Source organism: Peromyscus maniculatus, chromosome 4 (genome assembly GCF_049852395.1).
Source record: "Peromyscus maniculatus bairdii isolate BWxNUB_F1_BW_parent chromosome 4, HU_Pman_BW_mat_3.1, whole genome shotgun sequence".
In the NCBI taxonomy this organism is placed as follows: Eukaryota; Metazoa; Chordata; class Mammalia; order Rodentia; family Cricetidae; genus Peromyscus; species Peromyscus maniculatus.
The window spans coordinates 70349487-70373779 of NC_134855.1; the positions used below are offsets into that span (position 1 = coordinate 70349487).

Below are 24293 nucleotides of genomic sequence, written 5' to 3' on the forward strand. Positions count from 1 at the left end.
TGGATCCTGTCTGCAGCTTGAAAACATGCAGAGAAGAAGCTGGAACCCCATCAGAGTGTGGGAATTACTGTACCTCATTATCACATCTAGCATCATGGGCATATGGCTTCTCCTGAGTGGGGTCAGAACCTAGCTAGAGTCAGGCTGAGCTCGGGGGCTGAGGAGGAGAGTGATGCAGGCTGAGTCTGCCCAGAGGAGGGTACTCAGGAAGTCAAGACAGCGCCTACCTTTGCATCCCAGAAGGAGGTCAAGGTAGCTGGGCCCCTCAACCAGCAGATGAGCAGGGCTGGGGCTGGCGTGTGAAGAAGAATAGCCACACTTCTTCTCTGCAGCCCCAGAAAACAGATCCAGGCCCGGTAGGCAGAGCATAGAGGTTCCTGCTCAGCCCAAGGAGATGTCGTGACCCATTAGAGCCAGCCTCCCCCAGCTGTGTGAATCCCTGAGGATGAAGTAAGACCCCAAGGTAGAGATCCAATCTGTTCATCCACCATTGAGCTACTCCAACTCTGTGCATGGCTGAGCCATCAGGCCCCTTCCCAACCCTTTGGGTGAGAAGAAATAGAAGTTTGGTCCACCTTTTAGAGCCAGAGACAGAGCTCAGAGAAGTTGAGTGCCTTGGCCAAGGTCACACAGGGAGGCAGAGCTGTCTCAACATCCAAGTCACAACATCAAACAAGTTGATCAAGGTCACCAACCATCTCCAAGGTCTTCTAGAGGGTGGGGCTCTTGCTCTATCCGCCTTCCAGTCTCAGACTCTCAGCTCCATCACAGTCTCCGCACCTCATGCCTTCTCTTCTCCATCTTTCCAGCAGCCTCTCAGATGCCCCCATCTCACCTTCTTGGAAAGCCCAGGTGTGCTCAACCTTGATTGAACACTGGAGTTCCCTGGGGAGCTTTGAAGCACAGCAGTGAGCCTCAGAATGACACCCAAAGGTGCAGCCACCAAAAATCTAGGGACAGATACCTGACCAGTGGAATGGAGCTCAAAGTCAAGAAACGAACCCACACCTGAAAGACTGACGTAAAAATAAACTCACATGTCCGCGATTGACTCATTTTCAGCAAGACTAACGGACAAATCAGGGGGAAAGGATGGTGCCTGACGAAGCTGGGACAGCTGCTGTTCCCTACCTAACACCACAGAAAGTCAGTCCTCCCAAAGGAGTCAGCACTCTGAGGCTAAGGCTAGAATTACAAACTCCCGCAAGAAAACAGAGGCGGCCCTTCGAGACCTTGTATTTGGTAATGGATTCTTGGACAGGACATCAAAGAAGGCACGAACAACAGCAACCAAACAAAACAGACAAAACGGAGCTGAGAGCATCCTCTGCTGGGGCGGTGGGGTCTCCACCACCCACTCCCCTCCTGCCATCTGCTTCTTGTGGGCAGATCTCTGAAGACTTCATAGAGGGCTGGCTGGCAAGATAGAAACGCCTCTCTCTCTCTCTCTCTCTCTCTCTCTCTCTCTCTCTCTCTCTCTCTCTCTCTCTCTCTCTCTCCCTCTCCCTCTCCCTCTCCCTCCATATCTCCATATCCAAGGTCTCATTGTATAGCCAAGTCTGATCCCTCTTGATCTTCTTGCCTCACTCTCTCTGAGTGCTGCTGAGATGAAAGGTGACTGACTGGGAACTTCTTTTGTCCCGTCCCATGCACATTGTACAAAGCTGGGTAGAGAATTAGGGAAGGGCGTCACCGTGCATGGAAGATGTGCCCTTTGGGTGTTCAGCAAATGGTTTCAGGGGTGGGAGGCCTGTGCTGAATTCTTCCCTAACCTCTTGGTAGACATGAGCCCTGGAGCGGGTCACCAACTTCTCTGTCACTCCAGTGCCCCCCCCCCCCCATAGGAAACTAAGGAAGCTGGCTTTTGAGTATTGGCACAACCAACAGTTACCTGCTGAAGGGTGACCCGGAGTGACATGTCAGAATGGAGTAGAAGCTGGGGAAAGCAGCTCCCACCCCGGATGGCCTCACGCCCCAGTACATCAGAACGGAGTGCTCACTGACACAAGCCAGACCCCTCTCCCAGCCGTTTTTAGACCAGGCACAGGAAAAGGTATGTGTCTCCTGGGTAACATCACTGTTCGTTGATAAACATCCACTCTTCCATCAGGAGGCCTGGGTATTTTTAGGAAGGTCCTCTAAGAGGCCACAGGACCCCAAGAGGGCTGCCATTGTTGTAAGCAAATGGAGCAGGTGACTCCTACTGGCCATCACCTTCCCTCACCACACCTGATAATAGTGCTGAGATTACAGAGTGGTTGAGAGGCTGAGAGGGCAGAATGGGATAACCTGGGAAGCATGTGTGACTTGACCCAAAGAGGTACACACTATTTGCCTTTTTCCGAGAGGAGCTGTCAGTCACTCTCTAGGTATAGCCAGGCCCCAGCACTGGGCAGCACCATGCAGACCCTGGACTCTGCTTGTTGCTTGGAGGCCACTTGATGCTGTTTCCTGTGACTGGCCTTTATCTGTTGGGAGGAGGGCCCAGGCTCAACCTTCAGGCTTCCTGACTCCCTCCTGAGGGTGACCCAGTGACGACTCCTGCTGCCCTGAAGGATGGTCCTGGGGAAGCCAGCTCTCTCCCAGTAGCTTGAGCCCTCTCATAAAGGAAACGGGGCAGCTCCGGGCTCTGTATATGTCTGTGGGGATCGAGGCTGAGGCCACTGCTGGAGGTTGCAGAGCGGGAGAACTCCAGGTGCCCAAAAGGCCATTGTCCACTAGAACCTCAGCCAATCCCAGCTCTGCTAGCCACCCAGCCTTAGAATGAAGCCAAAGTCACACCCAGGCAGCCAGCTGCCTAGCACAAAACAGCTGAGGAATTGAGCCAGCGATGAGGAAGGTGGCTGAGTGCTGGCCAGCCACAGACAGCAGGGCATCTAAATGGGAAATACCACCAGCCTACTGCACAGCAAATCTGTGTGCAATGACCAAGCCCTGAGGACAACAGCCCTGGGCATGGGAAAGCAACAGAGGGGCCCACGCAAGAAACTGGGTGGGGTACTTCTAGAATCTTCCCTGTCTCTCCCCCAGGATAGCGTGAAGAGATGTTATTTTAAGAGTTTCAAGGACAGAAAACTAAGACTCATGAGGATTTTACAAAAAGTCCAGTATAAAAACATGGAGCCCCCAGGACAAAGAAAAACAAACAAACAAACAAACAAACAAACACTTTCATGCTTCTTCAGGAACCAGAATTTCACACAAGAAATTTAGTTAATAGGTTTGGCTTTGCCTGGAACCTCAAGTCACAGAATGAGTAAAGGACCCAGAACCATGGTGCCATTTAGTCAGGGGTTCAAATCCTGCCCTGTCACTCAGTGCTATGTGACCTTGAGAAAGTCTCTTTGCCTCTCTGACCCCAGGTTTTCTCTGCTCTTTTAAAATGGAGGTAGAAACAGTGCCAAGATCATACGCACTGGTGGTTGCAGCCGGCCAGAAGACAGTAGGCCTGAACTCTTCATTCAGGAACCTTCCATGAGGCCACTCAGCATTTCTGGGGTCCTGGAGCCCCAGAGGCAGAACTCAGTCTTGTTATGCTCAGTATTATCATGGACAAGGGGACGGATGCTTGTCCTATGATGTTAAATGTCACCCTCAGGGTGGTGAGCACTCTAGGGAGCTGCTTCCTCCTCACAGTCCTGAGACTGGGGTGGATGCTGAGGGTGACCAGAAAGGGATCATGGGAGTTGTGTCCTCAGAGAGCTAGTTCCCACTTCTTGGATGGACCCCCAGTTGCTTGTGCCATCCCTGAATTAACATCAGGGCATGGAGACTGGGGTAAAGCTGCTCTCCCCTGCCCCGTACCCCTAGGGCATGAGCCCCAAGACTCTCCCCCAGAAAGGTGGTTTTGGAGAGCAGGAGACAGATGAGAAGTCTGGCCATCTTGATTAAACAAGGCCACCATCACTACATCATGAAATCCTACCTCTTCCAGCTGTTGTCTTTCTTCCTGGGGAGGCACTGAGGTCCCCTTGAAGTCTCCTGATGCTGGGCTTCAGGGCAAACTCTAGAGGAGGACGAGGGAAAGCAAGGGTTAGTGGGGTGTGTGCATGTGTCTTCTGGGGTCACTTCTGTCCAGACACACACTCTGATCCCAGGATCCCCTTCCCCTTGACACTGTACCAACAGAGACTGCTAGAGCGGCCCAAACTTCCCAGATGGCATCCTCTGTCTTTCCAGTTTTCATCCCCATATTTTTGTCCCCCACTCCAGCCCTAGACAACCTGGACTCACACACCCAATACTGAACAGACCAGAACACCAGCCTGAGCATGTTTGCTTTGAGCTGGAAAGGGCTTTCTGAGCAACTGAAGGAAGAGGAAGGAAAGTCCACCATCACCTGATGAATGCAGGCTCTTTGGACAGATCTATAATTTCAAGTACTGTACATGAAGAGATACACAGCCAGGGGAGAGAGCATGGAGGTGACATCTCAGTTCCATAGTGTGGCTCAGAAGCCCAGCTTCTCCTTCTCCGTCTCTCCTATCACATTGAGGAGGAGTTACAAAAGGGTAACATTCACCACATCCTAGTGGCATATTGGCTAGGCAAGGCTTAGACCAGCCCCAGGAATGGGCTTGTCACACACAGCTGAATAAAATAAGCAAGGCTTGCAGCCACTGTGGTGGTATTGTGTTCCCCAAAATATTGTGTACTCTAATAAATTTATCTGGGGTCAGAGAACAGACAGCCACTAGATACAAAGGCTAGAAAATGGTGGCACTCACACCTTTAATCCTAGCATTCCAGAGATAGAAATCCCTCTGGATCTCTGTGAGTTCAAGGCCACAATGGAAATAGCCAAGCATGGTGACACACGCCTTTAATCCCAGAAAGCCAGCCTTTAATCCCAGGGAGTGGTGGTAGAAAGCAAAAAGATATATAAGGCGTGAGGACCAGAAACTAGAAGATTTTGGCTGGTTAAGCATTCAGGCTTCTAGTAGCAGTTCAGCTGAGAGCCATTGGGATGAGGACATAGAAGCTTCCAGTCTGAGGAAATAGGACCAGCTGAGGAACTGGCAAGGTGAGATAGCTGTGACTTGTTCTGTCTCTCTGATCTACCAGCATGGACCCCAATAACTCGCCTCGGGTTTGATTTTATTAATAAGAACTTTTAAGATTCCTGCTACAAGCCACCATGGCAGAGAGGTGGGAGCAAGGTCACAGTTGTGACCCTCTGACCACAAGAACTGAGCCAAACTGAACAGAGGAGACCCTGTCACTTCATGCCACCTAAAACAGGGTCCAGGGCGTCACCGTGAGAAAGCCTGCCCACTTCAGGTTGAAGACCCTGAGCACAGAGGAGGTGAGTAAACTTCTCAAAGTCTAAACAGAAAGTTTTGGCAAGACAGGGACTAGATCTCAGATCTGAGGAGCCCAGAGTGACAAACAAACGTACTGCTTCCACACGGGAGACATCCCAGTGGGACAGGAATGAGTTTAAGGTCTCCTTCGTGAGAGAGGTTCTCAGTATGTTAACTGGTGGGGAGTGGTATGGCCGGGGGCATGGCTTGGCTTTAGTTGGCTATCTGTGTATGCAGTGCCATCAGGCTGTGTGAGCCCTGGGGACCTCATGGATCATGGGTCAGAAAAGTGCTGCAGTTGAAGGAATCTAAGGTACACACACACACCGATACACATGTTCACATGTGTGAACATATCACACCATGAATGCATATGTGCACACTTGGACCTATGCACAAACACATACATGCATGAATATGCATATATGATGTGTGTGCATGCACACAAGAGTGTGCTCCCTCACACAGACACATGTGCATAAAGACTTTTTCATTTTGGAGGGGTTTTTATTTATTTGTTTGTATTTTGGAGACAGAATCTCACCGAGCCCAGACAGACTCACTACATAGCCAAGGCTGACCCTGAACTCCTGATCCTCCTGCCTCCACTTCCTTCCAGGGCTAGAAGCTACCACACCTGGCTAGAGTTTTCATTTTTTGACCCAGAAGTGGACATCCCTACTTATCCATCCGAAATACTCAGTAGAACACTGGTACGGCCTGTGGACGGTGATCCACGTCTACCGCCATCTGACCGTGTTGCACACACCTCTGTGACGCACAGATAACAAATGGAGCCTTAACACACAGGATGAACACCTCACTTGTCTGTGGCATTGCACCCCTTTGAGTGAGAATGCCCACATTCTTCGCTCTTAACCTATCCCATGGTACTTGTGGACCAAACTTCTTCATCATCTGCTTATCAGATACCATGGCCTCTGCTTATCAGATACCATGGCCATGTCCATTTCAGGCCAGGAGAACCTTGCTACCACCGTGCCTTGGTGTCCACGGCAGCATGTCTATATCAGATAGACTCATGGCAAAGTCAGAAGGTGCCTCTTGTCTTGGTTGTAAACCTGAAGCAAGGGTTTTGCTTAGGGATGGATGTCTGTTCGGGTCCTCTCCCAGGGGTTGAGACACAGTGTCCCAGGACAAAGGGAGGAGTCTGACGGCTGGCGAAGACAGATGTCCAGGGTCCCACTGCCCGGGGCACCTCTGAGGAGCAGGCACTGCATTTACTGGCTCAGAACTGATAATGAGTTTTTATGAGCTCAGGGGAACACTCAGAACACGTATTAATGTCAAGCATGCCCGTCAGCCATGCAGCTTGAGTGAATGTCACACATTAACGAAATTAAAGGCTCCAGCCAGAGGCAGCTGCAGGCTCATGTCAGGAGGTTGAAGAGGCCCTGCTCTGACAAAATCACTTTCCACATCAGCTGCTCCCACCGGAGCAGCTCTAGGGCAGACGGATCCCATCTTCCTGCACCCTAAAGGAGATGAACTGTCTCCACATAGCCAGGCAAGACCAACCTCCCGCCAAGTCTCATCCCACGGGAGGCCACTCTGCTGGGATTTTATTCCTATCCCTTCTGCCCCGGGGGAGGGTGGTTGTCACCCATGTTCCAGCATGAGGACCCCTGGGACGCAAGAAAAAGGGTCCCAGGAAACAGGTGTGAAAGGATGGTAGCCAGATGTGGGTAGTGACCCCTGACCTGTTGAAAGGAAAGGCCAGGAGCCAGGCAAGAGGGCTTACACTCCCACTCAGCTTCCACTCCTGTAGACCAGATTGATCTCGGGAAAAGCTCCCCCTGAGGTCTGAGGTTGGCCATAGCTGAAACCAAAAACCTAGCTCAGGAAGTGGCCTTGAGCACAAGGGATCCACTTACACAGAGCCCCAAAGCCTCACCTGGGAGAAAGAGCCAAGTCTGGTAGCTTGGAAGCCGATGGAGGACTCCCCGAAAAAGACAAAGACGGAGGCAGCGAAGAGCCTGACGCCAGGCTCCAAGATCGCAATCACTGTGATTTTAAGTACATCTAATAGCACCAATTAATTTAATTAATCATGACCTCACTTTTTATACGATGCAGTCTGGTTTCTGAGATGCTAAAAATCTATTTTGAAAAAAGCAGTACTTTAAAATCTAAAGTGAAAACTTGGGTTGGAGGACTTGTGGGCATCTCTCTCTCTCCAGTCCCTTACCTTTTGATTTAAATACAGCAGGTTGGGGCTGGAGAGATGGCTCAGCAATTAATAGCATTGGCTTCTCTTGCAGAGGACCCAGGTTTGATTCCCAGCACCCACCTGGCAGCTCATAGCTATCTATAACACTGGTTCCAGAGGATCTGGTGGCCTCTTCTGGGCTCCTTGGAGACCAGGCACATGTTTGAAGCATACACATCCATGCAGACAAAACAGTCATACACATACACATATTAGAGAAATAAATAAATACAGCAAGCTGACACAAGGTGTACCCCTTTGATAATGCCCCCCCCCCCGCCCTGCTTTTGGAATGTTGCCTCCTGAGTCCTCACAACACATCACCCTTATGAAACCAACAAGCCATCCACTGTTCTGTGGTTTCCCAGGTAGCCTTCCTCCTCCAGATCCTTCTTCTAAATCCTCCATCCCCATAGCTTCTACCCATGTCCGCCCAGGCTTAAGTTCATGATCGCCTGCCCATTGACTGCAGAGGGGATCCAAAGCTTCGCCGGCAGTGTCCAGCCTCCGCTCCCTCCAGCCTGCCGTCTCTGCTGTTCCCTCCAGCCTGCCGTCTCTGCCGGTCCCTCCAGCCTGCCATCTCTGCCGGTCCCTCCAGCCTGCCATCTCTGCCGGTCCCTCCAGCCTGCCGTCTCTGCTGTCACAGCAAGCTCCTACGTGTACAGTGAGCACTGTGTCTGTCTTCTGTGGGTTCTGTGGCCTCCTTCTGCAGGTATACAGATCTTTTATCATCTGATCCTCTACTGGCCCCCAGGCCCATCTTCAGGTCCTCTCGGTAAGAACATACACCTGTCAAAGTGAACTCACCTGAACCATCCTGCTAGCATGCTGGTCTCTCTACCTTACTCATATTCTCTCCTCCTGGAATTCTTTGTCCTTTCCCAACTCTGAGCTTTTCTCCTCCCAACGCTTGCCAAACACCTAACCACCTTCAAAACCTCCCTTCAACCATCTTTTCTGATGACTCTTCCCAGAATCACCACAGATATAATAAAACACAGTTCTCTTATGGTCCCTTAATAATATGAGTCTGGGTGTGGGGGTAACATAATATACATGTTTGGTTTTTGTGATTTCTTTCCCATCTACCAGACTATCGCCTCTGCCAAAATAGGGACAGTATCTTCCCCCATTCATTGCCCTTTCCCTTGTGAACTCAGGCCCAGGCTCAGTAAATAATAGCTGGATAGATGGGTGGATAGCTGCTAAGAGAGATAGGTGGTAGGCAGGTAGAGAATGAGTTATGAAAACTTGTATGGCTGAAAGAGTAGTTAAGTTGGAGTTGGTTGTAGGAATGGAGGGACAGAGGGTAGATGGATGTGTGTGGGTGGATAGGTAGATGGTTGTGGGGGATAAATGAATGAATGATGGGTGGGTGTGTGGATGGATGAATAGATAGTGGGTGAGTGTGTGGATGGGTGTAGGCATGGGGGCTGAGAGATATAGGTCAATGGGTAGGCACAAAGACAGTTGGGTGAATGTGTGGGTAGGTGAAGAGTTGGATGGGCTGGTGGGTAGATGATACAAAGACAGATGGAGGACAAACAGATCTATAAGATTATCAGTTAAGGGGCCAAGAACAAGGACCTGAGTTTGGATCTCCAACACCCATCAGCACTGTGGAGGCTGAGAGAGAAGGATCCCTGGGCTAGCTGGCTGGGCAGTCTAAACAAATCAGGAAGTTCCAAGTTTGGTGAGAGACCCTGTCTCAAAAAATAAGGTCTAGCTGGGTGGTGGTGGTGGTGGTGGCGGCGGCGGCGGCGGCGGCGGCGGCGGCAGCAGCAGCGCACGCCTTTAATCCCAGCACTCGGGAGGCAGAGCCAGGCCGATCTCTGTGAGTTCAAGGCCAGCCTGGGCTTCCAAGTGAGCTCCAGGAAAGGCACAAAGCTACGCAGAGAAACCCTGACTCTAAAAACCAAAAAAAAATTAATAATAATAATAAGGTCTAGAGTGGTTGAAGATGACAGCCAGTGATGACCTTTGGTCTTCATGACACTGACAAACACACACACACACACACACACACACACACACACACACACAGTGGTGAATGTGTTATGTGTATTTATTTACCACAATAACAAAAATTAGGAGGGAAGGGGAGTGACCAAAATGAGTGGTCCCTAGCCACAATCCTTGGCGCCTACCCCCTCTTCCTCTGAGGCTTCTGCCCAGAGAGCAGATGTGTTGCCTCCCCGTCCACAAGCCAGCATTTAATCAGCAACAGCTGGACTCTGGAATATTCCATACATTGTTCCCAGATAATGTTGAAGAACATGGGTTTAGTCTCTCCATGTGGCAGGACCCAAGTCATCAGGTTCCAAGAGGAAGACAGCCAGCCTTTTCCTAGCCAGCTCCTGCCCGAACCCCCTCACTCGATCCTTCTCCCTGCCCCAATCTCTCTCCCTGTCTGCACCTCCCTTCTTTACCCTGGCTCTTTGTTCACCATTGCAGCTTCCCAAATCACCTCCTAGCTCCTGGTGAGTCCCGAGACCAGGACCCTGGGTCTTGGGTCCTGGAAGAGGCTGTGGTGTCCAGATGCAGCTCTCCCTGAGCACCTCGCAGGGCATCCATGCCAAGTCCCAGAACCCAGGCTGGCCCTTTGCCATCCTAAGGCATTGCTGCTGACAGATAAAAGCTCCACAGTTCATGGCTCCAAACCAAGCCATGGCTTTGTTTTGCTTTGTTTTAAATTAGCTACATGGGGGGTTAGCTTGGAGTAGAGGGCGAGCAGAACTCAGGCATGCTGGGATGCATTCCTGCTTCGTCTTGTGTCTCATGGTCCCAAGTGGTCCTTAATGAAGCTGCTGGGGTACTGAGCATATTCAAGGCTCAGCAAGACTCTCCACCTGCACTTGTCCTGTGGGGGGTGGGGATGGCTGGGGGGGGTCCACACCAGTCCTGTCACTCAGCCTCATCAGGCCTAGTAATGAATCCCTGAGTCAGGCGACTAATTGCGTCCCGGTGTCTCAATAGGATGGTATTGGGACCATAGCATGCTCAGAGAGGGATGAGTAGAGGGCCATCCCAGCAGCACAGGGGCTCCAAGCACTGCAGCAAGAGTCCCCCAAGGGTCTTCTTACAGGATGTCAGGATCCCAACCCTTTCTGTATGAGGCCTCACCAGGATTCAATTGCACATGTAGACCGTGGCTCCCATCACCACTGTCTATAAAATGGGCATGGTGCTCGTGTTTCCTTGCATCTGGCGGGGCGGGGGACAGGGGGGAATGACAGTAGGATTCAATTTAAATGTGAAGTGAGGTCCTGGGGTGTTCTTGGCCATACCCTTCTCCGGGCCAGGATCAGGTGATTGCAGATAGGATGAAATGGGGCACAAAAGCAGCTTGATGCCCGCTGATGGCAGGAGGGCTCTAGGGCCATATAAGACTCCCAGTCTGAGCCAGTTAGCTGTGTGGGCCTGAGGAGGCAGAGAGGACAAGTGCCAGTGTATCAACCCCATGAATTAGCATTGAAGCTGTGGAGTCCTGGTGCCCACTGTTAATAACACTCCTGTCCCGCCTCCCATCTGTTCAGGGGCTTGGGGCCTGTCTGTGACAATGGCACTTGCTAGACAAGAGTCTCATTGTGACTTCCTTTGCAGATCTGCCTTAGACAGTCAGGGGGAAGGAGAGCGTGTGGCCACGGAGCCCTCCTGCTCTCAGCTGGCGCCAAGCTGCTTTTGCGCCCCATTTCATCCTATCTGGAATCGCCTGATCCTGGCCTGGAGAAGAGTATGGCCAGGAACACCCCAAGACCTCACTTCACATTTGAACCCCACCTCATTTTTCCCAGATGCAAGGGAAACACGAGCACCATGCCCATTTTACAGGCAGAGCTGATGGGAGCCCGGCACACATGTGCAATTGAATCCTGGTGAGGCCTCACAGAGAAAGGGCAGGGATCCTGACACCCTAACTGTTGGCTGCTGCTCACCCATGACTGCAGACTTGCTGGTCATTCGACAACAGAGGATCATGCAAGCCTTAGTGGCTTCAGGGATTTGTCTCTAGAGGTGGAGCCCAGACTGCTTGTCCCCTGGTCCTAGGACCCATGGCCTTTCTGTAGAGCCATCTGCTTGAAGAAACCTGTGGAAAATGTGGACTTTGCAGGGCTTCCAGCAAGAGGTGGATGTTCCTGCACAAGAAAGTGAGGTTCAAGGGGGCCCAAGGCCCTGTCCGAAGCCACAGAGCTAAGCCTGGAAGAGGGGGGATCAGAACCCGGGACTGCAGTCAAAGCCACTCAAGCTATGACACCATGCTGCTGGTAACCAACACCATGGTGTGTGTCCTTCCCCGGTGACAGCCGAAGTGCAGTGCTCCCATGCCTCTGGGCTGCCTATGTAAATATGTCCGGAGTCTCCAAGGCTTCTGGAACCTCCCATGCTCTGACACAGGAGTCTAGAACAAAGCCAGTCCCTGGGCTGGCCTTGGCTTTGGTGTGAGTTGTACCGTGCATGCCACATGGCTGCAATGTGCAGCCCTAAACCTGTGAGCTACACGTCTTCAGCTATTTTGCTTCCCAGAGAAGCGGTATTTAAAAAGCCACGTGGTGGTAATAGAGATATTTTAAAGCGGCCACCCCGCCGCTAGAAAGGAAGCCGAAAGCTGAGAGCTTGAACCTGCCGCTGAGGGAAGAGCCCAGCCTGTGGCAAACCACAGCTTTCCTTCGCAGCTGGGGCTATTAATTCAGACTTTATAACCCACAGGGCTGCGGTGGAGTCCAGGCGAACTGCACCTCAACTCTTTGTAATTCTTCCCTGCTCCCACATAAATATTCTCGAATGCAGAAGGGGCTGCAGGAGGTAGGAACACAGGGCTATTAGCATTTTGATAGGGTCTCCCAACACGTGAAGCTACAGGGCTTTAAAATTCATAGTACAGAGATTAATACGGCCCTTTGCAGCTCCCTTCCCAGTTGGAGATGGCCAGCAACTTTTACCCCGTTTAGGACCTTGATTGAGAAACAAAGTTAGAAATCCAGAGAGCCTAGTTCCATCCTAAGAGAGAAGAGCCAAGGCCGTTTTCTATGTGGAATGTGTCCAGCCCTCAGAACTCTAAATGGCAGAATCAGAAATGAGGGCTGGAAATGTCTGTACTCATAGGCAACAAGGCCAAGTTCCTAAGAGAAACCTTTGCCTGTCCCCAACAGCTTGGCTCATCTGTTTGTCACGGACAAAGGCTGGCCTCTTAACCCCAGCCTCTCTGCCTGAATCACTGTGTGCCAGAATGTTAGCCACCTGGGATAAGAGGCTCAGAGAGGAACTCAGAGAGGCTCCAAAAACCCCTGAACCCCAGAAACTCAGCCTAGCTGAGGAGACAGGAAAAGGGACCAGCATCATGACACGGAGCGGGTGACCGCCCCAAGTCTGCTGGGGGGCTGCAGAAGAACAGGGCACTCTGAGAGGACCTCCTCCACCAGGCTGTGCTCATCAGCTGCTCACATCTTTGGAGGCTTCCTGGCTCTTCCTCAAGCCAGGCTGATGAAAACACACTTGTCTTTCACTCCCCCAGTACCCCCGAAACCAAAACCCAAGATGGCAACACACACATCACTCTTGTGTGACCAGGACACTCAGATGCTGTTAAGAAAGGCTTGCATCACGGTGAGAGGCAGGGAGAAGCCTGGCCTCCCACTACCTGTCAGCCCACCCAGAGAGTGCAGGACTCTCCTCGGGTTCCAGAGGAGTGAACTTTGTGGGACTGCATAGGAACTGGAAGACTGTTTTCTTCCCCTTGTAAAAAGATCACTCCCGAGGTTATAGTTTTATCGCCCTGCATAGGACACTAAGCAGTTCCATATCCTCTCCCGATGCCTGGACCATCACCGCCTCTGGTTCCCCCTCAGAACTGCCTCCAACATCCTGCTGGCTCCTTCCGATTGAGTCATATCGGCCTTGGACCACGTTCACACTAGATTTATAGGTGGGTCTGGTTTTAATTTTTTCTCAATTATACTGACAATACATGCTCAATTATATGTGTGGCATGTCTGTATATGGACCTACATGCATATATACACATGAACACAAATTGTCAGCAAAATCTCTGCAGAGACCTCTGAGTAGAAGAAATCAAATTGGCTTGTGATGGCCCATGTTCATCGACGACTGGATTAGAAAACATCTAGAAGACTCGTCTCTGGGAATGTCTGTGAGGGTGTGTCCAGAGACTGTTCAACACGGAGAGGATTGTGCGCTGGCACGGTCCTGTAGGGTAGGGTCTAGAACTGAATAGGAAAGAAACTGAGAGCTGAGTCACAGCATCCGCCTCTCTCTGCTTCCCGAGTGGATGTGATGTGACCATCCACCCCAAGCTCCGGCCGCTGTGACTTCACAGCCCTGATGAACTCTCTTAGATCACGAGCTGAAAATGAACCTTTCCCCGCTCCAGCTGCTTCCATCAGGTAGTCTCATCACAGCAGTGAGCAGAGTACCTAGTACCTAGTACCTAGTATCTTCATCAGTGAGTGGTTCATGAATGGGGTTGAGTCTGGTTGGGCACTCCCTGAGCTGAGCACTATCAGGGGCTTCCTGGGCAGTCAAGACTGGGGAAGCAGGGGCTAGAGAGGTGGCTTGGAGGTTAAGAGCCTGTACTACTCTTGCAGAGGACCCGAGTTTGGGTCCCAGCACCAGTATCAAGTAGCTCACAGCGCCTGTAACTCTAGCTCCAGAGGCTCTGCTGCCCTCTTCTGGCCTCCATGGACACTACACTCACAGGCTCATACTACCCACACAGGCACATGCATAATTTCAAGTCATTTTTGAAATTTAAAAAAAAAAAAATGGAGAAGCAAAAATCAGGATCAAAAGGCAGCTGGGACATTTGAAACTCACTTTCTCTATATGAGTTAAGGCAGGGGAGACTTCCCACCACTTTAGCCAGTGGTGGCCTGATTATGAGGTGGCTATCATCTCTTGCCTGATTCCTCAGATTAGCTCTTCCCAATAAATTGGTAAGATTTCAATATTTTATTACATTTATTAATAGTGTGTGTGTGTGTGTGTGTGTGTGTGTGTGTGTGTGTGTGTGTGTATGTGTGTGTACGGCCATGTATGTGCCATAGCATTTGTGACACTCAACTTTGGAGAGTCAATTCTCTCCTTCTACCATGTAGATTCTGAGATCATTCTGGGTCGCTGGAGTGAATGGCAAGTACCTTCTCCCACTGAGTCAATCCTCCAGTCCTAGTCAATCCTCCAGTCCTCGGGTTTTAATTTAGTTATTTGGAACATTCTAGCTTGCCTGCCTCCATTTTGGGTGGCCTGCTGGGGCCTAGTAGAGCTCAATCCAAAACAATGGCCTCTCACAAACTGTAATTAACAGTACACACACACACACACACACACACACACACACACACACACACACACTGCACAGGGGAAATATGGAAAGAAACACAGGTAAACTGTTACCTCTAGGTAGATGGTGCGTGTATGTGTGTGACTCAGATAATCCAAGAAAGAAAAATGGGTAAATTCAATTTTCTAACTGCAGATTCATGCCTGCTCCTTTCTGAGAGTCCTTGAATTAAGAGCAAAGGCAAACTGCTTGTTTCCCCCATCACGCACTTTCCTAAGCCCTCAAGGGATGGACTAAAGCATTGAGGCCTGTATCCTTTGATGAGGAAGGGTAGCTTCAGTCCTCACACTGTGGGTGAGCACAGCAGGTATCCTGAGATCCCAGGTCCAGACACTGAGAGCCACATCTGAACCCCACATCTGAATCCCAGAGCCTGCCTCTCTGTGTCCTCACAGATGCCTGCTGCCTGCCTCCCAAGTGGAGAAGGAAGAAATAAACACATCTGTCGGGCTGCCAGGGTCAGGCTTGCAGAAGATGGTGTCCCCACCCACTCCCAGAACACAGAGTATGCTGAGAGCCAAGCTCAAGTTGCGCCAGCCTGGAATTGAACTCACATGTGTCTTCTCATCATATGCAAGCAGGCTCTGGTTTCCATTTATGCCATTCCCATCACGTGGGGACAGTGGACACACAGAGGTGATTCCCCCCGCCCCACCTGCTCCAATGGTATCATCCCCCCCAACCACAATGAAGGACTGATTGACTACTGCATCATAACTCGAGAGGAAGCCTGCTTTCTGCCAACAAATGTCTCAGTGTGTTGGGAGGGCTCCAGCCTAGAAATGCCAGGGGACATGGCTGTGTCTCTAACTCACTGACCTTGGCCAAGTCACCACGCCTCTCTAAAACACATCTCCTTGTCTTTAAAATAAAGGGGATCTGAGCCCTAGATGTTCTCTAACATCAGCCTTTCTTCACTGGCTCGTCATCTTCCCAGGGTGTTTTCACTGGAGACTCTCCTAATATATTAACTCTCACAGAAGTGCCTCATGGAGGGGGTCACTGCTGGCCCAATACAGATGGAAATTAGGTTTTGAGGGAAGAAAGTTATGATGCAGTAAACCAAACACTGGGGTAGGGACTGCAAAAGAAGGTGAGTGGGGGGAGGGGGGAGAAGAGATGCCTCACCAAATGGAGCTATCATGAGACCCAGCTCATATGTGACATTGCATGGACCACAATATTTAGTTAGGTAGGTAGATAAGTAGGTAGTTAGCCTGGCAAATATATTTTCCTTGGTTTCCAAACACCTGTGGGCTCAGGCAACATTATTTGCGTAAATGCTGATCTCAAAAGCACCTCAAGAAAGGACTCCATTTTCTCCACTTCTCAGCAGACACCCACACAGTCTTCCTCTTTAACTGTAAGGAAGAAAGGAGAAAAATGGGTTCAGAAATGTCAGCTGCTAAGGAAGGGTCAACACTGAAAGATGCGTCTCTAGGTGATCAAGGGCCCAAAGAGACACAGGAGACCTCTCTTAGAAAGAAGACAAGGCTCATGAGAATGACCTGAGGAGATGCATCTGCTTGGGTTCCTGGCTGAGTTCCTGAGTTCAGGAAGCTGAACAACAAGCCATTTTCACAGCTGTCTGTCAAAGGGCACATGCATGTGCTCACGGGGCTGATATAACTGAGTTTTAGTTCATAGCCCCTTATCTTAGTTCCTTTTCTAGTCTGTGGTAAAACACCATGACTAAAGCAACTTATAGAAGGAAGAGTTTTGGGGCCTAGGGGGACAGGAGTCCATGACCCACATGGTGGGGAGCAAGGCAGCAAGCAGGCAGGCATGGTGCTGGAGCAGCAGCTGAGAGCTCCCATCTGATCCACAAACAGGAAGCAGAGCAGGGTGGGAGTGGCCCAAGTCTTTTGAAAACTCAAGCCTGCCCCAGAGACATACCTCCAACAAGGCCACACCTCCTAACCCTTCCCACACAGTTCCATCAACTGGGGACCAGTTATTCAAACACAGGAGCCTATTGGGGCTATTCTCATACAAGCCACCATAGCTACCACATAAATGGTGAGTCATTTCCTATTCTACACTTCCAGGCATCCTGACTGCAGGCCACAGATCCTCATCCTTTGCCAGCATGCTCCATTTACTTTTTCCACTGGACTGATCATCCTCTTTGTGAGTTCACTGGTGCCGCACAGATTCAAATAGTACCGTGAAGCACCGTCTAATACAGCACTACATACTGATGAGTGAACTGAAGCCTAAACAGGCTGCCGGCGGCTCTTCCGCGGTGAACTGCATTCAGATCACCCAAACAGACTCTTCAACATTCTAATGTCCAGCAAGGCACAAACCAGTCCCAATCTGGAGCACCGCCCAGACCTCTGGGCAAGGAAGACGTCCATGGATGATTATTTGTGGAATCTAGCGTAATTCAGACCTTAGGTCACATGGTCACATGACTAGTGACAGATTCCTCAGGCCCTTGGCTGTACCCAGAACCTCCATGGTTCGGTCAATTTGTTTTCTTCTAATATTGCCAGACATCAATAATTGATCTTGGCACTCCTTCCAGCTGTGCATGGATAAAACAGCCCCATCCACCCATCATAGGGCTCGAGGCAGACGCTACTAATTGATCAGCACTGACATTTGAGATAAAAAAAAATATGCATGTCTGCTAGGTACTATCACAGCATGTTGCTCCTGCTGGCCAGCACTGGTACCCAAAAGCCTGACTTCTCTCCCAGTACATCAGCCTTTCTGAACCCAGAGGGATTAGCAGAGACACAGAGAGAATTGGACCTAGCCTGACCCGGTTCTTTTTCTCTGCTGTGGTATAGTTTTGTTGTTGGTTTTTTGTTTGTTTGTTTGTTTGTTTGTTGTTGTTGTTGTTGTTGTTGTTGTTGTTGTTGTTGTTGGTGGTGGTGGTGGTGGTGGTGGTGGTAGTGGTTGGTGGTTGGTTTTGGTTCATTCTCCCACCCCCACGTTTTTTAGAGATGACGAACAGGTCCAGAGAAGCCTAGTGCCTTGCTCTAAGGTCACCCAGAGAGTCTGTGGTAAAACTAGAACTTGATTGATATCACACCCCCAACTTCTAATCTAAGGCTGTGTCCCCCCACTCCGTGGAGTTTCTCCTGGTCCATTAGGAACCCCTGGTAAAGTCACAGCTAGGGCTGGTAGCCTCATTTCACTCTACCTAATCACGCAGCTCACTTCTTCCCTGCTAAGCAGTAAATAGCAAGTGTCAGCCCAGACTGGCTGGTGACTGGGCTCTCCAGGCAGACAGGGCCAGGCCCAGAGCAGACCCGCCCCCTTCTCGTGCTGATCCTGGGCTTTAAGAAAGAGATTTGCACTAATGCGGCTGAGATTGGGAATCCAACATCGCTGAAAATTGCCCTTTTGCGAGGTGCTAATACACACAACCCTGAGGAAAAGGCAGCCCAGTGGAGGAGGCCGGGCAGAGGTGTTTCTGTGCTGCCCAGGAGACCTCTGTTGTCTCAGGCTTCCTGTCTTTATTAAGCTTTGCAGACAAGCTCACAGTGCGTCTGGCTGCAAAAGAAACCCAAGCTATCTCATTTTCTCCCCTCAGCCAGGCCAGGCCCTCCTTCTCACATCCTCCCCTCCCCCATGCGTGGTAGAGATCAAACAAGGAAAACAAACTAAAAACAACCTAAAACCTTGCTAGCATCTGCAAGTCTGCCTTTCAGAAGCTGATCCTGGGCCTTGGGATGGCCTAGCAATGGGGCAGCTTCCCCTCGGAGCTGGTGGGCGCTCTCCTACTGAGTTGTGGGGCAGAGGGACATGCTGGCTGGCATGACCGTCAGCAAGAGAGGCAGGACCCACAAGTTGCCAGCTTGTGGGATTTTCTTGTTGCCCCTGGGCTGGGAGGACAGGGCAGCTCCGTGTTGGAGGACTGGAGGCAGCTGTCTGTCCTTGCGTGCTCACCAGTGTCCCACACTCAGCCACTCTGTCCTCCCAGCCACCCCACCTGCTCTGTCACTACCACTAAAGCAAGCAGCAGGGCTTTGTTCGGCTCACACCAGCCCAAGACAGCACGGCTAAGTGTAACCACTGCACCACAAGGCTCTTTCAACTACCAGGAACTTGCAGGGAGGGTGTGACCTACCCCTATTGTTCCCACCATCACCCTCCTCCACCTTCAGGCTCCTCCTCCCCTCTATTTATGATACAACCTTTGCTGGTTAATGTTCCGTCAACTTAACACAAACGAGGGAAGAGGGTCCTCAACGCAGAAACCTCCCTCATCATGGCCTGTGGGAATGGGCACTTCCTCGATTAATGACCCACGTAAGAGACAAGCCAGTGCCACCCCTGGGCAGGTGGTCCTGAGAGGGATAAGAAAGGTAGCCAAACATGAGCCTGGTCTGTAAGCAGCCTTCCTCCCTGGTCTCTGCTTCAGTTCCCGCCTTGAGTTCCTGCCCTGACTTCCCTTGAAGATGGATTGTGATGTGGAAGTATAAGCCAAATAAACCCTTTCTTCCCCTAGCTTGCAAGGGGCCATGGTGTTCATCACAGGTATGGAGCACAAACTGGGGCCTAACTCTTGATATTGCCCCAAGGCACAGGCTCAGGGACGGCACCCATACACATAGTACCTAGACGTGTATCACCAGTTCCTGGTTTTTAGAGGAGGCCGGCTGCTGTTGATGACAGCCTGGTAACCTACAAGAGGCAAGACTCCAGATGTGCATGAAGCAGATGGCCAGTCACTGAGAGAGACTGCCTTGTAAGATCTCCCCGCCCCCCCCACCCCCCCCCCCCCCAGGTAGTCAAGGGTAACATAGACTCAGGGGACGAGGCAGAGCCGGCAGGAAAGGGCAAGGAGAAGCACCTCTCTGCAGGAGAAAGATGGGGAGCTGAGCAGGAAAGCCTGGACACCTGAGAAAGGGCCACAGCAAAGTGAGGGTTTGTGAAATGGGAAGGGGTGAAGGTCAGTGCTGGAGGGACTGCCATATTAGCAATGCCCAATCCCTGTTACCCACACAGTACGGAAGCCCTCTGTGTTCTCGGGTGGCTCTGAGGGTGAGGTCTGGGGACTTTGTCTGGGGAGAAACTTAGGTAGGGTCTCCACCTAGCTGGAGACAAAGATCTAGAGCAGGCTGATGGAGACAGGGGCCTAGAGCAGGCTGGAGTGTACGCGAGGGCAGGAAGGACACTGTGCATGCGAGGCTGCCTGGTGGTATCCCCACCCTCAGACTCAAGTCCTCAACACACACAGTGGCTGAAGGGAGCACCCGAATGAAGCAGCCGCCATGCATCACCAGATCCAGGCACCTGTTCCCTTTCACATTAGGTCCTTTGTGTCACAGTGTCCAAAATACACAACAGAAACAAACTAGGGAGGTAAGTTTACTTCGACTTGTGCTTTCAAAGACTTTCAGGCCCCTCAGTGTAAAAAAAAAAACAGTGCCACTAGCAGGTAATAAGCATCCCAACAGCCTGAGGAAGGCACTTCAGACCAAACTCTAACACCTTACTGTCCAACAAGCCTGAATTTGTAGATTTTCAGACAAACCTCATGTCTCACTCCCCTTTCGGGGCCATCTAGCCAACACCGGAACTTCTGCACCTTAGGTCTCCACACTCTGCAAAGCAGGTGTAAAACCCCATTGTAAGGAGACTGCTAGGCCCCACAGGACATAGTGTGTGGCCCAGTGGGTCCTTGGCAAGAGTGCTGTTTCTGTGCTGGTGAGTGGGGAAGGGTCCCGGTGCACTGGATCTCCTCTTAGCGCTTCCCCGCCCCCATAGCTCACCCGCAGTCACACAGCTAACCAGCATTAGCTTAGCGTTTGATCCCAACCTGTGGGGCTGCAAAGCTGGAATCTGCCTCAGCTTCTCACAGCCCCGTTGGAACACAGGGGGACATTCCAGCAGCTTTTACAACACTTCCTTCCAAAGTGTTTCTTAGGAGCCCATATGCTGCTCACCCAAAGACGTGTGTGAACACACATGTAACTTGGTTTGATGATATTGTTACCACTATTACTATTTTCCAGAGAGAACCTTCCACCAAGGCCTACACACACACACACACACACACACACACACACACACACACACACACACACACCTCAAACAAGTTTGAATAGACGTTTACATGTGGTTGGGCTACTTGAGACAAAAAAAAAATGCCCATTATTTAAATTCTATTACATGGCAACTACTTTCTTAAGAGAATATGTTTATTTGAGTTCATTGTGTGGCATTCATCAGTTGCTTGTATTCTTCAAACCACTTTAAAAAGAAAAGATTATCAAATGAAAGGGTGTGTGTGTGTGTGTGTGTGTGTGGTGTATAATCCCAGATATTAAAAAGAGGCTTGCCGTCTTAATTTATTTAGACAATACCCAAGAGATGCACAGCTTCAGGCTTTTCTCGCCCTCTTCAGACTCTGAGGTGAACCCAGTGACTGTTGTTGGACGAGACACTGAGACTCATCAGGATCCATTTCTCTTATGAGGATGAGACATCAGAAGCTCTCAGCGGGTCTGGAGATGGTTCAGGCAGTAATGCACCTGCTACGCAAGCCTGAGGCCCTGAGTTCAGATCTCTGGTACCCATAGAAAGGCTGAATGTCTTTACCCCAGGGGTAGAGGTGGTGGGATCCACTGGGGCTCATTGGCTGGATAGTCTAGTCAAATCTATCAGCACCGGGTCCAGGTCCAGACTCTTTTTAGACCCTGTCTCAAAAAATAAGATGGAGACCAATAAAGGAAGACACCCAACATTGATGTCCGGCCTCATCCCACATGTGCACACACATATACCTAGACATGGGTATGTACACACACACACACACACACACACACACGCACGCACGCACGCACGCACGCACGCACGCACGCATGCACGCACTCACATACCCAAAGTATATACAAGAGTTTGTCAGAGCCAAACAGAACCAGACTCAGGGCTTGGAGGCCCTGGACTCCCAGTCCAGTGCTCTCTATAACAATAGGTGGAGGGCAGCCATTTGCAGGCCAAGTGTGAGCTACAGTCTAACTCTTCATTTGCTTTGTAATGATGCTCTATTTCCAGGCCTGCTAGGGACCCCAGGCTCAGAGTCTGGCCCCCTTCATGTTACAAGTCTTTAGACAGAAAAAAGAGAGAAGGCTCCCAAACCCCCAGGAAGCTCAGCCTACGCTACAGCTCTGGCCCATCGGCAACACCGAGCAACCTTCACCTGGCCGGGCCCTGCTTTCTCACAGGGTGTGCTGGCAGAGCCTCAGAGGTCACTGCCCCCCTTGGCTCCGCAGCTGGCTTTCTCAGCAAGAAACCTTTGGAAAGAAGCATCAAACAGCCAAAAGCCCTCTGACGAGCGATACCACAGTCCAGAGGAGTGGACACGGCCCTCTACCTTCACCTGTTGCCGGCCAGTTCACAAAGACCTCGGGAGGGGCCTGGAGACTCTTCCTGACTACGCCAAGTCCAGGCTGTTGGACCCCAGGAGATGGAAAAGCCAAGGTGATGTTTGTGGGGACCAAGGTGGGTTGAGCAGATAACATGGAGAGGCTGGAGAAGACCAGGAAGCCATGAGAAGCAGAAGTCCCATGGGCTGGCTATTCGCTGAGGTGTAGGTGGCGCTTCAGTCCCTTGTCAGGGAAAGAATGACTGTGGCCATGCGTGCAGCTGACCGCATCCATCACAGACCCCTGCCTCTACCTCGGGCAAGTGAGCTGTGCTTCCAACCCACTCCCCACCCCCACCCGGCCTGTGCCTGTGGTGCGGCAAGGGTTCCTGGGGTTTTGCTGGCAGGTGCTGCTCTCTCTGGTAGTCCTTCCCTTGACTCCTCACCAGGAGGCAGGCTGGAAGTATCCAGAAGCTGGAGTCTCTGGGAGCATCCTTTTGTGTGGCACTGAAATTGGTGACTAACAAGTGAGCTTCCCCTGCCAGGTGGGATGACTGAAGTGTGTTGTATACAGTTGCTTACAGAATCCCCAAAGGACTGGGCCCCAGCAGCCCCTGGAGGGGAACTCACTTCTGTTTCATCCATAAAGGATCTTCAGGGATCTGCTGCTGGAATTGGCCCACTGAAGCAGAGCAGGCTGATACAGGGCGAGTGAATGAATGCCAAGTGCAGAACAGTGTGTAGGAAGCCGCTGCGTGTTAAGGTAAAGGACAACTATCAGCCCTGGCTGCCAGGCTGACGAGGGACTTGGACATGGCCATGTGGTTGTGTTCAGACATGCCTGTCCCCTAAGCCCTATGACAAGGTGCCTCCTCTGATTCCTGTACCTGGGAGGGATCTGGATGTTTGAGTCCTCTAGCCTCCCTGGGTTAGAGCCTCTAAGAGATGGCCTCATTTCTGCTCTTTGCATCAAGCCCTCAGTCATTTCAGGTGGGGTCCACAGGGGCATTCTGTTTGAGCCGAGCCAACGACTCAGCCCCCATTCCCATAATGCCTGTGGGTGCCTGTTAAACCTGCTTGGAGCCACAGCAGCAAGCAGAGCCTGCTCCACTGGCAGGGTCCCTGAATGTCAGGAAGCAGGTGGCCCAGCCTGCTCCCCAGGAGGCTGCGCACACTTGGCCAGCCTGAAAGCAATCTGTCCCAACTGTAGAGATGGCCGTGTGGGGGCGGGGTGGGTGGCAGGGAGCCATACCTCTCAGTATCTCTGGGCCCAGGACCCATGAAAGTGGTAGTTAACTCCAAATCTATCTCCCCGCTCCAAATCGAAGCTCTGTTAGTTCATCAAGAGAGCCCAGTCCTGAGGTCACAGGGGTGGGGGGGGGGGGCAGGATCTGGAAGCTTTCACCATTAGCCAGAGTCTGCTCCTGCGTTAGGCATCTGTGCCTGTGTGGGACGGTATCTAGCTGTTTTTCTGGGGCTGCCCCCTTTCTCTCTTATTCACACTCTGATGCACACGCTGCATCTCACACGAGATTCTCTCCCTTCGCATCCCTGCCCCTCGCCCTGGACGTCCAGATGAGTCCAGCACGCTTGCCTCCCTAACTCGCCACTCTCACAGAGATGAACACAAAAGAGTCACCCTGAGGGGATGGGAGGTGCTAGGGACAGAAGTGGCTACTGGAAGAACTTGGAAAAGGTTCTGGAAAGTCCTCAAAGCAGTAAGTTTCAGCAAGCCAAAGGAGGCCATGGAGCACTGGGTGCAAAGTCAAGAGACGGCTGTACCACTTGTCCGCCTCTTTGGCTCCACACCCTGCAGCGTCCCACAGGCCCAGTCCGATCACCTGGAAATAATGTCCCCATGTGCAGACTGTCCAATCAGAGTCAGCTAATGGTAAGCCTAATGTTTGAAGGGCTGGTGACCCAGTCGTCCCAAGGAGCCTTGAATGTTCATCTCAGCGCTCTGCTTCTAATGCCGTTGTCAAGGCGGTTTCAGCTGCCCTTGTGGCTGGTCAGGACCAGGGGACAGATCTGGCCAATGTACCAGAGCTGAGTGGTAATGTACCATCTCCTGCT

General features: G+C 51.3%; 1 protein-coding gene across 2 annotated transcripts in view; it reads right to left on the minus strand.

Annotated features, from left to right (window-relative positions):
• Window positions 1–24293, minus strand: part of Tspan18 (tetraspanin 18) — a 142609-nt gene that overhangs the window by 113402 nt on the left and 4914 nt on the right. The window contains exon 2 of one of the 2 annotated variants that reach the window (XM_006995413.4): window positions 3926–4006. The exons of the other annotated variant lie outside the window; for it this stretch is intronic. The gene's annotated coding sequence lies outside the window, so the exon portion shown is untranslated. The remainder of the gene's footprint in view (window positions 1–3925; window positions 4007–24293) is intronic. 2 annotated transcript variants of the gene reach the window in all.